Source organism: Cyclopterus lumpus, chromosome 14 (assembly GCF_009769545.1).
Source record: "Cyclopterus lumpus isolate fCycLum1 chromosome 14, fCycLum1.pri, whole genome shotgun sequence".
NCBI lineage: Eukaryota > Metazoa > Chordata > Actinopteri > Perciformes > Cyclopteridae > Cyclopterus > Cyclopterus lumpus.
In genome coordinates, this window is record NC_046979.1 from 22,967,234 (window position 1) to 22,984,334 (window position 17,101).

Consider the following 17,101-nt stretch of genomic DNA (forward strand, 5'->3'; position numbering starts at 1 on the left):
ATACACATGAGAACATGAGGGCATGAGAACACCAGGACACACATGAGAACACCAGGACACACATGAGAGCATGAGAATACCAGGACACACATGAAAACATGAGAACACTAGGACACACATGAGAACATGAGAACACTAGGACACACATGAGAACATGAGGGCATGAGAACACCAGGACACACATGAGAACACCAGGACACACATGAGAACATGAGAGCATGAGAATACCAGGACACACATGAAAACATGAGAACACTAGGACACACATGAGAACATGAGAATACCAGGACACACATGAGAACATGAGGGCATGAGAACACCAGGACACACATGAAAACATGAGAACACCAGGACACACATGAGAACATGATAATACCAGGACACACATGAGAACATGAGGGCATGAGAACACCAGGATACACATGAGAACATGAGAACACCAGGACACACATGAGAACATGATAACATGAGAACACAAGGACACACATGAGAACATGATAACATGAGGACACCAGGACACACATGAGAACACCAGGACACACATGAGAACATGAGGACACCAGGACACACATGAGAACACCAGGACACACATGAGAACACCAAGACACACATGAGGGCATGAGAACACCAGGATACACATGAGAACATGAGAACACCAGGACACATATGAGAGCATGAGAACACCAGGACACATGATAACATGAGAACACCAGGACACACATGAGAACACCAGGATACACATGAGCACATGACAACACCAAGACACACATGAGAACATGAGGACACCAGGACACACATGAGAACATGAGGACACCAGGACACACATGAGAACATTAGGACACACATGAGAACATCAGGACACACATGAGGACACCAGGACACACATGAGAACATGAGGGCATGAGAACACCAGGATACACATGAGAACACCAGGACACACATGAGAACACCAAGACACACATGAGGGCATGAGAACACCAGGATACACATGAGAACATGAGAACACCAGGACACACATGAGAACACCAAGACACACATGAGGGCATGAGAACACAAGGATACACATGAGAACATGAGAACACCAGGACACACATGAGAACATGAGGGCATGAGAACACCAGGACACACATGAGAACACCAGGACACACATGAGAGCATGAGAATACCAGGACACACATGAAAACATGAGAACACTAGAACACACATGAGAACATGAAAACATGAGAACACTAGGACACACATGAGAACATGAGGGCATGAGAACACCAGGACACACATGAGAACACCAGGACACACATGAGAACATGAGAGCATGAGAATACCAGGACACACATGAAAACATGAGAACACTAGGACACACATGAGAACATGAGAATACCAGGACACACATGAGAACATGAGGGCATGAGAACACCAGGACACACATGAAAACATGAGAACACCAGGACACACATGAGAACATGATAATACCAGGACACACATGAGAACATGAGGGCATGAGAACACCAGGATACACATGTGAACATGAGAACACCAGGACACACATGAGAACATGATAACATGAGAACACAAGGACACACATGAGAACATGATAACATGAGGACACCAGGACACACATGAGAACACCAGGACACACATGAGAACACCAGGACACACATGAGGACACCAGGACACACATGAGAACATGAGGGCATGAGAACACCAGGATACACATGATAACATGAGGACACCAGGACACACATGAGAACACCAGGACACACATGAGAACACCAAGACACACATGAGAACACCAGGATACACATGAGAACATGAGAACACCAGGACACATATGAGAGCATGAGAACACCAGGACACATGATAACATGAGAACACCAGGACACACATGAGAACACCAGGATACACATGAGCACATGACAACACCAAGACACACATGAGAACATGAGGACATCAGGACACACATGAGGACACCAGGACACACATGAGAACATGAGGGCATGAGAACACCAGGATACACATGATAACATGAGGACACCAGGACACACATGAGAACATGAGAACACCAGGACACACATGAGAACACCAAGACACACATGAGGGCATGAGAACACCAGGATACACATGATAACATGAGGACACCAGGACACACATGAGAACACCAAGACACACATGAGGGCATGAGAACACCAGGATACACATGAGAACACCAGGACACACATGAGAACATGAGGGCATGTGAACACCAGGATACACATGAGAACATGAGAACACCAAGACACACATGAGTGCATGAGAACACCAGGACACACATGAGAACATGAGGGCATGAGAACACCAGGATACACATGAGAACACCAAGACACACATGAGAATACCAGGACACACATGAAAACATGAGAACACCAGGACACACATGAGAACATGAGAGCATGAGAACACAAGGACACACATGAGAACACCAGGACACACATGAGAACATGAGAGCATGAGAATACCAGGACACACATGAAAACATGAGAACACTAGGACACACATGAGAACATGAGAATACCAGGACACACATGAGAACATGAGGGCATGAGAACACCAGGACACACATGAAAACCTGAGAACACCAGGACACACATGAGAACATGAGAAAACCATGACACACATGAGAACATGAGGGCATGAGAACACCAGGATACACATGAGAACACCAGGACACACATGAGAACATGAGAACACCAGGACACACATGAGAACATGAGGACACCAGGACACACATGAGAACATGAGGGCATGAGAACACCAGGATACACATGAGAACACCAAGACACATATGAGAGCATGAGAACACCAGGACACATGATAACATGAGAACACCAGGACACACATGAGAACACCAGGATACACATGAGCACATGAGAACACCAAGACACACATGAGAACATGAGGACACCAGGACACACATGAGAACATGAGGACACCAGGACACACATGAGAACATGAGGGCATGAGAACACCAAGACACACATGAGAACACCAGGACACACATGAGAACATGATAACATGATAACATGAGAACACCAGGACACACATGAGAACATGAGAGCACCAGGACACACATGAGAACACCAGGACACACATGAGAACATGAGAGCATGAGAATACCAGGACACACATGAAAACATGAGAACACTAGGACACACATGAGAACATGAGAATACCAGGACACACATGAGAACATGAGGGCATGAGAACACCAGGACACACATGAAAACATGAGAACACCAGGACACACATGAGAATACCAGGACACACATGAGAACATGAGGGCATGAGAACACCAGGATACACATGAGAACACCAGGACACACATGAGAACATGAGAACACCAGGACACACATGAGAACATGAGGACACCAGGACACACATGAGAACATGAGGGCATGAGAACACCAGGATACACATGATAACATGAGGACACCAGGACACACATGAGAACACCAGGACACACATGAGAACACCAAGACACACATGAGGGCATGAGAACACCAGGATACACATTTGAACATGAGAACACCAGGACACATATGAGAGCATGAGAACACCAGGACACATGATAACATGAGAACACCAGGACACACATGAGAACACCAGGATACACATGAGCACATGAGAACACCAAGACACACATGAGAACATGAGGACACCAGGACACACATGAGAACATGAGGACACCAGGACACACATGAGAACATGAGGACACCAGGACACACATGAGAACATGAGGGCATGAGAACACCAGGATACACATGATAACATGAGGACACCAGGACACACATGAGAACATGAGAACACCAGGACACACATGAGAACACCAAGACACACATGAGGGCATGAGAACACCAGGATACACATGAGAACATGAGAACACCAGGACACACATGAGAACATGATAACACCAAGACACACATGAGGGCATGAGAACACCAGGACACACATGAGAACATGAGGGCATGTGAACACCAGGATACACATGAGAACACCAAGACACACATGAGGGCATGAGAACACCAGGACACACATGAGAACATGAGGGCATGAGAACACCAGGATACACATGAGAACATGAGAACACCAAGACACACATGAGAACATGAGGGCATGAGAACACCAGGACACACATGAGAACATGATAACATGAGAACATGATAACATGAGAACACCAGGACACACATGAGAACATGAGACCATGAGAACACCAGGACACACATGAGAACATGAGAACACCAGGACACACATGAGAACATGATAACATGAGAACACAAGGACACACATGAGAACACCAGGATACACATGAGAACATCAGAACACACATGATAACATGAGAACACCAGGACACACATGATAACATGAGAACACCAGGACACACATGAGAACATGAGAACACCAGGACACATGAGAACATGAGAACACCAGGACACATGAGAACATGAGAACACCAGGACACATGAGAACACCAGGACAGTGCCGTAACGGAAACACATGAGGCCCCCCTGCAGAATAACCCTGAGAGGGCCCCCCCCCCCCCATATGTAAGGGATAATGTATTGTCCGGCGGTCATTATCCAAAGATAAACGAACAGGACCCAAGCTTTTCTTTTGAGGGAAATTTATTCAATCAGAAAAAACAGCTCAAACTGAGAACAAATGTATTCCAACAGAAACAAAACATATGCTAGGGCCTATCAAACAGCTCAAACAGAACATATGTTACAACAACATAACAAATATGCCTACATATAGTCGATACACCGGTAGGCTACTTTCTACAGGTTTGAATTTGAATACACATGATTTTAGCAAATCTGTGTGCAAAGTCTTTAACCACGCTCTTTACATCTAAACTGACGTTTATTCTCTATGCTAAGGATGGCCACACCTGACAGCCTCTCTTGTGACATGGAGCTTCTGAGATATGTTTTGATCAGTTTTAGCTTGGAAAATGACCTTTCTTACTTAACGGTTACTTGTATTATTTTGTACAGAGCCGTTGTCTTCTCAAAAGGGTTGCAGTGTTGGACAACGTGAAATGAAGTTAAACAACGATGTGGTTGTGGAGATAATTAAGGAAACGTGTCCGATAATGGGCGCAGGGGGTATAGTGAGAGCATAGGTTTAATAAGGTTAATGTATTTTCAAGCACAACACATAGACAGAGCAGTACAGCTGTCAAAGTATAACGTTAGCTACGTGCTAATGTTAGCTATAGCAAACAGTACAATACCTGTCTCTTCTGGCAGATGAGTGCATCCTTCACCAGCTGGTCGAAAAAGACTTGTAATTTTGGGAAGTTTGGCATTTAATTCAGAAATGTTCTGTTTTGATTTCCGCTTTTGGGCACCACTTTTCCTCAAGAGAAATTTCCTCGTAGTTCTCCCAGAATGCACCGCGGCCCAACAATAACACCAGTCCGCGTAGCAGGAGGCCCTAGTGGTTGCCTGTTACGATTGCCTTTACAACTATTATTTAAAACTTATAAAGCCAGTTTAAAATACTTTTTTTTATTGTGTAGCTTTATATGAGAGAGACAACTTTGAGGGATATCTTAATGTTATTACGTAATGTAATATTATTTATTTATTACATTATTCGGCCCAGACACGGCAGCCGATAAACCGGTTGCCATGTCTCAGACAGAATCTGGCCATGTCCGTAACAGCTACACCTGGGCCAGACATGGCAACAGTGAAATGTGCCAAAGGTGGCTCACATTTGGGCTCATCGAGCCGGAACACAGCCGAGTCAGCCGACACTTAGCCGCAATACGGCCGAGTGCGCTGGCTAGTGTTGGATTAAAAAATAAAATTGCCATGCGAGGCCCCCTGTCACTGCGAGGCCCCCCCGCAGTGCGGGGGCTGCGGGGGTGATCTCTACGGGCCTGCACCAGGACACACATGAGAACATGAGAACACCAGGACACACATGAGAACATGAGAACACCAGGACACACATGAGAACATGAGAACACCAGGACACACATGAGAACATGAGAACACCAGGACACACATGAGAACATGAGAACACCAGGACACACATGAGAACATGAGAACACCAGGACACACATGAGAACACCAGGACACACATGAGAACATGAGAACACCAGGACACACATGAGAACATGAGAACACCAGGACACACATGAGAACTCCTCAAGCAGCCATATTGAGCAAAGTGAACGTCTCTACCAGCTGGACCACAGACTCAGGACTGAGGTGAAGAAACACATTGAGGAGGTGGATAAAAAGAGGCTCACTTTAACCCTAACAAGGTTCATAGGGGCATCTTAATATATACACATGTTCTATTATATATGTGATTTATATTATACGATATTTATATGTTAATATATATATACATGCGATTTATATTATACAATATTTATATGTTAATATAATATCTATATAGTATATTTACATTAGATGGTATTAAAATATCATATTATACTGAATATTATTATATGATATATATATATATATATATATATATATATATATATATATATATATTAATGTACTGAATTACAGTATATGAATAAGATGTCCTTATTATGTCAGTGTGGGAATAAATGTTAAATATTTAACTTCAAAGTAAAAATGCATCTTTGATATTTTTTTTTCATTGAATCAAACTTGGATGTTTGCTAAAATTGATTGGATGGCCCTACCAAAAAATAGATTCCAGTGGCCGCTCACTGCTTCAGACTTGGCATCCATCATCAGCGCCGTGGTGAGAGGCATCTTTCTCCACTCTGCATCCCCACTATACATTCTGCATCCCCACAGGGAGAGCACAGTGACGCAATCACACATGTCCAGAAGAGTGACAGTGAGCCAGGGAGAGTGATGGATGAAGGTATGTCTGAGGGAGGGACGGGCCAAGGGGGGCGGGGTTCAGATCACCCAACCAGAAGCCACCAAACAACAGATAACTAGAGGAAACTACCAATTCATACGCAGATTTAAACTGGAACACGTTCAAATGACTGAAAGCGTTCAAAGATGTCCTCCGGCATCTCGATAAGGAAACTGTGAGCCCTCAACTTCTTTTTTTCTGAAACTCTGTATACGGATCCTAACAACTCCACTAAGGACCTCTGACGCCCCCTGGTGGTCAAACATGGACACAACACTCGTTTCAGTGCCATACTATCTGTTATTAGTTAGTAATAACGAATGATCATGTTGTACCACTCCCACATATAAATTACTTTTATGGATTTTTTTTGCATTTAGAAATTACTAGACATATGCACCCAACATATATAAGAGGGAACTAGGTGCTGAATGTTCCCTTTGATAGTTAAAGATTAAAATAAATGTGTGGAAACTGTTGATGATTCTGTGTAATGACACACAATATGAGATTACAGTAGGAACAGTTTACAGCCCCGTTCATAACAAGTTGATAAATGAAAAGCCATGCATTTTGAATACTTATTTTTTAATGTTGTACTCCATTAACCCTCATGTATATGGCGTTCATTTCATTTAATTTTTCTCCTTTTGTAGTCGGTCTGTAAGAGTTCATGACATTTATTCAGATGATGATTCTAATATGATGATTATGATGATTCTAATAATGAAACTGCATCACAACCTAATCCTTCATCTCTGAAAGTCCCAGTAGACCCAGTCAGTCGCTCCATCCCTGCTGCTGGAGGAGCAGCACTCTGCGACGTGTTGCTGCCATCTGGTGTTGAAAGCGAGCATTACAGTGACTCTCTAAAGCTCCTCGTCAGGCTCACTTCAACAGGAATGTTCCAGCATCCAAACGTGAAATAAATAAGAAGCTCTCTTCTTCGCACTAAGAGGTTTGAGCCCACGATGAATCAATATGAGTAAAAACAGTGATATCTGTTTACCTTTAGATACCTATCAGGGGAAACTCTATGTTAAACTGCCGGTCTGATGGGATGACCTCTGAGGCCACTAGAGGGAGCCATCTCTCTGTGAGTCATGTTGTGGATTGGCCAACACAGTATATGACTTTCTGTGAGGCCACAGCTGTATGGGAATCATGTTTTTAAAGTCCGACAACCAATGGGAAGGTCTGTTTGTCTTGTTTGCCGTGTCTAATAGTCATGAAGGAGAACATATGTGTATCTTCATGAGGGGGTTGAGAGAGGAGCACTCACATCTACAGGGTACAATGTCAGATCCACATCTCAAAGCTCATGTTGTCTCTCACAGCGTTTGGTTTTCACACTGTGAGTCTGAGAGTGAATCTTCATGACTGAACGGGATCCTGGATGAGCACAGGAAGAAGAATGTACCAGCACCAAGTACAGCACTGCTGCTGTTTCTGTCTGAAAAACTCATTCTCCAATTGGATTTGTTGTCTCTGCTTTGATGAAGCTCTGTCAGAGCCCTCTACCCCTGACATTTGCTTTCATGTGCGTTGGCTTTCTGACTGCCGGAGCTCTTTCAGCTCCCTAACACTCCTCTACCAAAGCTCTTTCAGCTCCCCAACACTCCTCTACCAGAGCTCTTTCAGAGCCCTAACACTCCCTCTACCAGAGCGTTCGGCTCCCTAACACTCCCTCTACCAGAGCTTTCAGCTTCCTAACACTTCCTCTACCAGAGCTCTTTCAGAGCCCTAACACTTGCTCTAAAGCGCACTTTCAGTTCCCTAACACTTCCTCTACCAGAGCTCGTTCAGAGCCCTAACACTTCCTCTGCAGAGCTCTTTCAGATCCTAACACTTCCTCTACCAAAGCTCTTTCAGCTCCCTAACACTCCTCTACCAGAGCGTTCAGCTCCCTAACACTTCCTCTGCAGAGCTCTTTCAGCTCCCTAACACATTTCCCTAAAGTGCACTTTCAGCTGCCTAACACTTCCTCTGCAGAGCTCTTTCAGCTCCCTAACACTGCCTCTACCAGAGCTCTTTCAGATCCCTAACACTCCTCTACCAGAGCTGTCAGCTCCCTAACACTTCCTCTAAGGTGCACTTTCAACTCTCTAACACTTCCTCTACCAGAGCTCTTTCAGCTCCCTAACACTTCCTCTAAAGTGCACTTTCAGCTTCAACACTTCCTCTGCAGAGCTCTTTCTGCTCCCTAACACTCCTCTACCAGAGCTCTTTCAGCTCCCTAACACTCCTCTACCAGAGCTCTTTCAGCTCCCTAACACTTCCTCTAAAGTCCAATTTCAGCTCCCTAACACTTCCTCTAAAGTGCACTTTCAGCTTTAACACTTCCTCTGCAGAGCTCTTTCTGCTCCCTAACACTCCCTCTACCAGAGCTCTTTCAGCTCCCTAACACTCCTCTACCAGAGCTCTTTCAGCTCCCTAACACTCCCTCTACCAGAGCTCTTTCAGATCCCTAACATTTCCTCTACCAGAGCTTTCAGCTCCCTAACACTTCCTCTAAAGTGCACTTTCAACTCCCTAACACTTCCTCTACCAGAGCTCTTTCAGCTCCCTAACACTCCTCTACCAGAGCTCTTTCAGCTCCCTAACACTCCCTCTAAAGTCCACTTTCAGCTCCCTAACACTTCCTCTGCAGAGCTTTTTCAGCTCCCTAACACTCCCTCTACCAGAGCTCGTTCAGCTCCCTAACACTTCCTCTAAAGTCCACTTTCAGCTCCCTAACACTTCCTCTGCAGAGCTCTTTCAGAGCCCTAACACTTCCTCTACCAGAGCTCTTTCAGAGCCCTAACACTCCCTCTACCAGAGCTTTCAACTCCCTAACATTTCCTCTAAAGTGCACTTTCAACTCACTAACACTTCCTCTGCAGAGCTCTTTCAGCTCCCTAACACTGCCTCTACCAGAGCTCTTTCAGCTCCCTAACACTTCCTCTAAAGTGCACTTTCAACTCCCTAACACTTCCTCTACCAGAGCTTTCAACTCCCTAACATTTCCTCTACCAGAGCTCTTTCAGCTCCCAACACTCCTCTACCAGAGCTCTTTCAGAGCCCTAACACTTCCTCTACCAGAGCTCTTTCAGAGCCCTAACACTCCCTCTACCAGAGCTTTCAACTCCCTAACATTTCCTCTAAAGTGCACTTTCAGCTCCCTAACACTGCCTCTACCAGAGCTCTTTCAGAGCCCTAACACTTCCTCTACCAGAGCTCTTTCAGAGCCCTAACACTCCCTCTACCAGAGCTTTCAGCTCCCTAACACTTCCTCTGCAAAGCTCTTTCAGCTCCCTAACACTTCCTCGACCAGAGCTCTTTCAGCTCCCTAACACTCCTCTACCAGAGCTTTCAACTCCCTAACATTTCCTCTACCAGAGCTGTTTCAGCTCCCAACACTCATCTACCAGAGCTCTTTCAGAGCCCTAACACTTCCTCTACCAGAGCTCTTTCAGAGCCCTAACACTCCCTCTACCAGAGCTTTCAACTCCCTAACATTTCCTCTAAAGTGCACTTTCAACTCACTAACACTTCCTCTGCAGAGCTCTTTCAGCTCCCTAACACTGCCTCTACCAGAGCTCTTTCAGCTCCCTAACACTTCCTCTAAAGTGCACTTTCAACTCCCTAACACTTCCTCTACCAGAGCTCTTTCAGCTCCCAACACTCCTCTACCAGAGCTCTTTCAGCTCCCTAACACTTCCTCTGCAAAGCTCTTTCAGTTCCCTAACACTTCCTCGACCAGAGCTCTTTCAGCTCCCTAACACTGCCTCTACCAGAGCTCTTTCAGAGCCCTAACACTTCCTCTACCAGAGCTCTTTCAGAGCCCTAACACTCCCTCTACCAGAGCTTTCAGCTCCCTAACACTTCCTCTGCAAAGCTCTTTCAGCTCCCTAACACTTCCTCGACCAGAGCTCTTTCAGCTCCCTAACACTCCTCTACCAGAGCTTTCAACTCACTAACATTTCCTCTACCAGAGCTGTTTCAGCTCCCAACACTCCTCTACCAGAGCTCTTTCAGAGCCCTAACACTTCCTCTACCAGAGCTCTTTCAGAGCCCTAACATTTCCTCTAAAGTGCACTTTCAACTCACTAACACTTCCTCTGCAGAGCTCTTTCAGCTCCCTAACACTGCCTCTACCAGAGCTCTTTCAGCTCCCTAACACTTCCTCTAAAGTGCACTTTCAACTCCCTAACACTTCCTCTACCAGAGCTCTTTCAGCTCCCAACACTCCTCTACCAGAGCTCTTTCAGAGCCCTAACACTTCCTCTACCAGAGCTCTTTCAGAGCCCTAACACTTCCTCTACCAGAGCTCTCTGCAGAGCTCTTTCAGCTCCCTAACACTTCCTCTGCAGAGCTCTTTCAGCTCCCTAACACTGCCTCTACCAGAGTTCTTTCAGATCCCTAACACTTCCTCTACCAGAGCTCGTTCAGAGCCCTAACACTTCCTCTACCAAAGCTCTTTCAGCTTCCTAACACTTCCTCTACCAGAGCTCGTTCAGAGCCCTAACACTTCCTCTACCAAAGCTCTTTCAGCTTCCTAACACTCCTCTACCAGAGCTTTCAGCTCCCTAACACTTCCTCTAAAGTGCACTTTCAACTCCCTAACACTTCCTCTACCAGAGCTCTTTCAGCTCCCTAACACTCCTCTACCAGAGCTCTTTCAGCTGCCTAACACTCCCTCTATAGTCCACTTTCAGCTCCCTAACACTCCCTCTACCAGAGCTCGTTCAGCTCCCTAACTCTTCCTCTAAAGTCCACTTTCAGCTCCCTAACACTTCCTCTGCAGAGCTCTTTCAGCTCCCTAACACTTCCTCTACCAGAGCTCTTTCAGCTCCCTAACACTTCCTCTGCAAAGCTCTTTCAGTTCCCTAACACTTCCTCGACCAGAGCTCTTTCAGCTCCCTAACACTCAGCTTCCTAACACTCCTCTACCAGAGCTTTCAGCTCCCTAACACTTCCTCTAAAGTCCACTTTCAGCTCCCTAACACTTCCTCTGCAGAGCTCTTTCAGCTCCCTAACACCCCTCTACCAGAGTGTTCAGCTCCCTAACTCTTCCTCTAAAGTCCACTTTCAGCTCCCTAACACTTCCTCTGCAGAGCTCTTTCAGCTCCCTAACACTTCCTCTGCAGAGCTCTTTCAGCTCCCTAACACTTCCTCTACCAGAGCTCTTTCAGCTCCCTAACACTTCCTCTGCAAAGCTCTTTCAGTTCCCTAACACTTCCTCGACCAGAGCTCTTTCAGCTCCCTAACACTCAGCTTCCTAACACTCCTCTACCAGAGCTTTCAGCTCCCTAACACTTCCTCTAAAGTCCACTTTCAGCTCCCTAACACTTCCTCTACATAGCTCTTTCAGCTCCCTAACACCTCCTCTACCAGAGCTCTTTCAGCTCCCTAACACTTCCTCTAAAGTCCACTTTCAGCTCCCTAACACTTCCTCTGCAGAGCTCTTTCAGCTCCCTAACACCCCTCTACCAGAGTGTTCAGCTCCCTAACACAGAGCTCTTTCAAATACAGAGCTCCTGAAAGAAAGGAGGGCATAAAGGGCAGTGGGGGCTCCCTAACACTCCCTCTGCCGATGGGCTCTTTCACCAGGTAGGCAGGGCGGCTGCTCATTGGAGGGGTAAATGCTGTGGCACGCATCCTGATTGTGCTTCCCCTAGAGGAGCCGTGACTCCATCCTCTCCTCTCTTCACTCCTTATTCATTGTATTCTCTCCTTTCCTTCCCCGCCGTGATGTGTTTTCTCACATTACCACGACACACTCATAATACAAGGCCGCTAACAAATAAGAGCGCTGCGGCTCTCCCTCAACAAGTTTAATCTAGATCTTTATTGTATATTGGAAAGAAGACAGAAATATGACCTTGGTAGTAGCACGAGGATCTTCCTTATTAATTCATATTATCACTGTGATTGAAGCTGTTGGCCACTCTCTACGGTGTGGAGGGAAGCGGTGGAACGCGTGTACAATTGATTCACCAACAAATACATACATCATAATTGTATTTGCTCCAGTGTGAACTGTATTTTCAAAGGAAAAACATGACATAGTGTCAACGCTGCATTCAAAGATCAAAACATTTGCTCCTCTCTGGTTTGTGTTTTGAAATGATTTGATTCCAAACGCCTCGTCAATCACACCCGAGCGTCACTGTGCACGCTGCAATAGAGCAGCATGCCCCGCCCCTCTTTTTATTTGTCTGAGTAAAGTCCTCCCACTTCGTCAACAGAGCATCGTCCCTGACTCCTAAAATCTAGAGCGAGGTGCTGGGAACACAGCAGGAGGCGGGACATGGATCGTGCTTGTTGATTGGAGGAGACTTCCTGCTGCCATGACTCACATCTCAGGCGGCCTCTGTGTCAAGGTGACCACAGCTGCAGGACAAGGTGGAGTCATGTGACCTAAGACTGTGACATCACTGCTGTCGGGCTGGTGAGGTCAGCCCAGCTGCTCGTCTCATGTGTTCTGGTTCACTTGGTGGAAGGGTGCAGCATTAAGAGTGAGCATACACAACACTGTGGTTCACTTTCATTAACATTGCAGCCTTATGACCTCACACCAACGTGAGTGACTCATAGCTGAAGTCTGCTTTAGTCTCTGGTATTGATACTAATATAATAAGTAGGTCTCACAGTATTTTGAATACAATGTCTTTTATGTATTTCAACCCCTGCATATTTGATGAAGGGATTCTATTTTTAAAGGTCTGTGTGATGTCGGATGGTTTCATCTATTGCAACGTGTTCAAGTGAATTCAACCCCAAGAATCTGATGATGACAGAATTTGACAAAAATACTCAAATTCCAATTCTACACAAAACAAAAACCACAAAATCCCCCAAATTCACGTGACGTACGTTAAAATTATACTCATGACATGATAATGGTGACGTGTTGCACCCAAGCCAGGAGGGCAACACGCTTCCCACAGGATTAGTATCAATAATTTATGAGCATAACACAGACATGAACTCAAAGTGAGCTCTCTGCTGTTTAACTTCTTCATTTTATTCAAAACAACCGGTTGGAATGTGTGAATGACACATAAAATTATGATTGGAGAGGGGAGAAGGAAGAAATCATGCCTTCTTAAAGACTCACAACCTGCTTTTGATTTAAATATTAAAAATATGTATGCTAAGAGAAATCTATTTACACTACTACTCCTAATAATAATAATACTATTAATTGAATAAATAAATAAAACATGTATGCTGTGGACCAACAGACACAGACACACTGGACTGAGATGTATGATTATGATGTAACTGTGAAGGAAGGCCTCTAACTATTATGTATGGTTATGATGTACATGTGAAGAAAGGGCCTCTAACTATTATGTATGGTTATGATGTACATGTGAAGGAAGGGCCTCTAACTATTATGTATGGTCAATAATCAGGGGAATAACCATGTCACCATGTACACGCCATGTCGCTATGTACACGCCATGTCGCCATGTACATAGTGACATTCAAGATGGCCGCCACAGAGAACAGGTGTGGTGTGTTGGGCTCCACACCATTCCTCTTATTTAACATTTTACTGCATATTCTATCAGTTTTAGTTGATGCTTTTCAAAAATGCTTCAACTCAAAGAAAAACTTCAATCAAAGACCAGAATCCATTAAAAGACACAGAGAAAATGCAGGTTTTTGGACCCTGCTATTCTGCTTGTGGATTTTGCTAGTTCCACCTGCTCAAGGCCTCTGCCTGGTTGAAAATCAAGCAATCACTCCTGGACATTCTGCACCTTTTTCAGCGAGACTGAATTTCTTTGGACACGGATATTTGACTGCTTATTCCATTTTTTGGCAGAAAGAACATTTCAATGGAATTTCTAGCAGAAACAGCAAACAATGCAGCAAGAGAAGCAAACAAAGGTATGTTTACAGCACTCTACTGTTTCTGCTGCTGCTAAGTGGGGATATACAACTGAATCCTGGTCCACTAGCAAACCTTATCCGTGACCAAAAAAGTCATTTGTCAGAGGATCATCTTCATGAATCAGTGCAAGTTTGGCTTGATTGTACTGGAAGGAAGGAAACAACAGATATCTTTCCTTTGGGACTGCTGGCTACTGAACAACAGCCATGCATTGGTGGCTCTACTCTTCATCCAGATACATGTGAACTACTGGATGGAAGAAACAAACTTTCTGCCACCGTTAGGTCTGGCCCAGGCCCTAGCAGTAGCATGCCAGCTACAACCAGGCTAGGCCCAGGCCCTAGCAGTAGCATGCCAGCTACAACCAGGCTAGGCCCAGGCCCTAGCAGTAGCATGCCGGCTACGACCAGGCTAGGCCCAGGCCCTAGCAGTAGCATGCCAGCTACAACCAGTCTAGGCCCAGGCCCTAGCAGTAGCATGCCAGCTACGACCAGGCTAGGCCCAGGCCCTAGCAGTAGCATGCCAGCTAAAACTGGGCTGGGCCCAGGCCCTGGCCGTGGCACCCCAGCTGCAGCTAGGATGGGCCTAGGCCCTGGTGGTAGCACCCCAGCTACAACTAGGCTAGGCCCTAGCAGTAGCACACCGGCTACGACTGGGCTAGGCCCAGGCCCTAGCAGGAGCATGCCAGTCAAACAAAGTGGTCTGAATCCAGCTATCAGAAGATTACGGGAACATAAACTTTTCAAAACGGTTAATCATGCCGGGTGCTCTGGGATACACGCGCAAGACCTAAAGGACTGTTTGGGGGGCATTTGAATATTCGAAGTCTCCTGCCTAAAATGGATCAAATAAAACATCTTGTTGTGGATTCAAACCTGGACTTTCTATGTCTCTCAGAAACGTGGCTAAATATAAATTTGCCCTCTGCTGCTTTGTATGTACGTGGATACAATATATTTAGAAGGGATCGATGTAGTGGTAAAGGAGGAGGAGTAATGTTTTATATTAAAGAACACCTTAACTGCAGCCAGATTGAGTGGTCAAGTAATGTCACATTGGAATGTATTGGTCTGAGAGTATCACTATCACCTCAAATGTCTTTTACTCTAATCTGTCTCTACAGACCACCATCATCAAAATGTGAATTTTATGACCAGCTTAATTCCATGTTCAAGGAATATGACTTGGATAAAGAGGTTATATTAATGGGTGATTTTAATGTAAATTGGGAGGATAAGTCTGGAAGGAAATCCCTAAAACATACAACTGATTGTTTTAATATGACCCAGTTAGTGAACAAGCCCACAAGAATAACCAACTCTTCTCAGTCCCAGATTGATTTGATTTTTAGCAATAAACCAGAAAGAATAATCAAAACCCACAATATGGTAACAGGTTTGTCTGACCATAATTTAATACTTTTAACAAGAAAACTTACAAAGAAACGTTTTAATATATCATCTACCAGAAAGGCTTATCAATTCAGAATACTGAAAGGTGACCAAAATTCATTTCATGATGCTCCATATCAGCTCCATCCTATGCAGTTTGGTTACAGGGCCAATCATTCGACTGAAACAACAAACTGCTTCCTCTTAGAGAAAGTGAAGCTTAAAATGGATAAAGGGGGGGTAGTAGCAGCGGTTTTTCTTGACCTCAAGAAGGCTTTTGATACGGTTAATCACAATGTCCTGCTTAATAAATTGTCAAGTTTTAACTTTTCCCGAGAGTCTCTTGCCCTGCTGAAATCCTACCTTGAAGGAAGAACACAGTGTGTCAGAGTGGGTGATGTTTCATCATCTACTCTAAGATCTACTGTGGGAGTACCCCAGGGTTCTATTTTGGGACCCCTTTTAATCAGTTTATACATTAATGATTTGCCGGACGTCTGCGATGGGTGTGATATTCAAATGTATGCTGACGATACAGTGATGTATGTGCATGCAAAGAACAAAGAACAAGCTGCACTCAAACTCACGTCCACAATGACTAATGTAACTAAATGGCTTGCAAATTCCTGCCTTCATCTGAATGTTAAAAAGACTGTTTGTATGTTCTTCACAAAGAGGGCTTGCAAAGTGTCACCGGAGCCAGACGTTTATGTTGCTGGTGAGAGGCTACAGGTAGTGTCATATTTTAAATATTTAGTATTTTTATTGATTTGAATCTCTCTTTTAAAAAACAGGTAAACCATGTGACAAAGGTCTTGAAATTTAATCTCATGAATTTTAGATATATAAGACACTGTTTAACCATGCGGGCTGCAAAATTGTATTTTAATGCAATGATTGTCCCCCATCTGACCTACTGCTTAAC